Consider the following 1,670-nt stretch of genomic DNA (forward strand, 5'->3'; position numbering starts at 1 on the left):
GCCTGGGAAGAAAAGGGCCCCTGTCCCATAGCAGAGGAAGTGGGGAGCAGACCCCAGACTTGGGACTCCAGACCCTGAGTGCCAAGCAGGATGCTGGTGCTTCTACTTTGTAAAGGGAAGGGAGCCACTCAGGACAGAAAGATTAGGGCTGCACCACGTGTGCCCCGAAGCCCCACCTCCTTGTAGGTCCTCAGGTGCCCAGCGACCTGGTAGGAAACCGTCACAGATCCTGCCTCTCGGGCCACAACAGGCCTGTCCTGGGGTCCATGTGGAGGGTGCTGTCGGCTGAGGAGCTCCAGGTTCCAGACAGGCCTGGGAGAGAAAGCCCAGCTGTCACTCCTCTTTCCCCACCTGCCATGCCCACCCGGCCCCATCACCTGGTGACCCTGCCAGCCTCTGGGCAACCCCACCCCCGTGCTCCACATTGCTGCCAGGGAAGCCCCCGTGGCACGCTCAGGGCAGACCCCAACCCACTCGCCCCTGCTCCCTGGCTCGGGCCCACTTCCCCCGCCCCCAGCTGCGGCCACCTGGAGCGCACCTGCTCTCTGCCCTGCTGTGACCCTGCCCAGAGTGAGCCTCCGCCCTACTTTCACTCCAGTGCCTGCCTGCTTGAATCTCTGGGTCATTCCCTTGTCCCGGGCTGACCCGGGTGCCGGCCCTCCCCACAGCACCACCCCTGGACACCCCCCGCTGTTCTTCACTCCCTTTTTAGCAAACAAAGCAAGTGTCAGCTCAAGAGTTGGTGCTAGACAGCATTTCTTAGTTAAAAGCCAATCACGTTATGTAATAAATACAACAAAATCACTCAACAACCACATCCTATTTCTGGCAAATTATATTTGCTTTTCTTTAGGGGCAGCGTTGAACTTCTTTTTAAAATGAATTTAATTAGGTAAAAAACAGGGAGTCAGTTTGAGAAAATAAATAGGGTAGCGGAGGCTGTCGATGTACAGGCGGTACGGGAAGGGCTGAAACCCCGGAATCACTGAATGGCCTGATAGCTGTTCTGCCTTACGTTTCCTTCTAGATGTAGGCTATACGTGGCACGAGGTAACCACTAGCCCGAGATGGATTCAAACAAAACCACGTAGCTCCTCGGTTGCATTAGCCACATTTCTAGGGATGGGTGGTGAGTGCCCCCTGCGTTAGACAGCATCGATAGGGGATGCTTCCACAGTGCTAGAAACTTCTAGAGGACAGCATTATGGTAGCGCACAGGTTAGCGAGCTTTCTCCATAAAGGGCTGGGTGGCCCGTCTGTTGGACCGTGTGGGCCCAGAGGGCTCTGATGTCACCACTGGAACCCGGAAGCTGTAGAGTAACAATGACCTCTGACCACATGTAAATGAGTGTGGGCAGAGTTCCCAGACATGTGGGTTTGCAAAGATAGGAGGCAGGCTGGTTTTCTGTCTCCTGCTCCTGAACGTCACACAAGCCCTGCTTATCTTACCCCACAACAGGGCCCCCTCCCATCTCTGGGGCTGCCGCTAACTCAAAAACCTGCCCCACCACCAACCCCGACCCGGGCCAGTATCTCTCTCTCTCACCTTCCAGGCCCACCAGAACTGCGGCCAGACAGAGGACGTCACCCACCACAGCAGCTCCGGACAGCTCCAGGGAGGTGGCCTGTGGGACGGGCAACGAGACGAAGCCGGACAGGCCCAGGTGCTC

The 1,670-nt window shown here is 57.2% G+C and overlaps 1 long non-coding RNA gene across 2 annotated transcripts in view; it reads right to left on the reverse strand.

The window, feature by feature from the left end:
- The window catches only part of LOC115275329, a 3,016-nt gene extending 1,353 nt beyond the window's left edge, over positions 1–1,663 (reverse strand). The window contains exons 1-2 of one of the 2 annotated variants that reach the window (XR_003901491.1): positions 1,547–1,663; positions 177–312 (exon numbers count right to left, since the gene is read on the reverse strand). This is a non-coding gene — a long non-coding RNA (uncharacterized LOC115275329). Of the gene's footprint in view, positions 1–176; positions 313–1,015; positions 1,282–1,546 lie in introns of those variants that run through there. The other variant, XR_003901492.1, reaches the window with a different exon arrangement.
- Between the last annotated feature and the right edge of the window lie 7 nt (positions 1,664–1,670).

The sequence above is a fragment of the Suricata suricatta genome, chromosome 12 (assembly GCF_006229205.1).
Source record: "Suricata suricatta isolate VVHF042 chromosome 12, meerkat_22Aug2017_6uvM2_HiC, whole genome shotgun sequence".
Taxonomy (NCBI): domain Eukaryota; kingdom Metazoa; phylum Chordata; class Mammalia; order Carnivora; family Herpestidae; genus Suricata; species Suricata suricatta.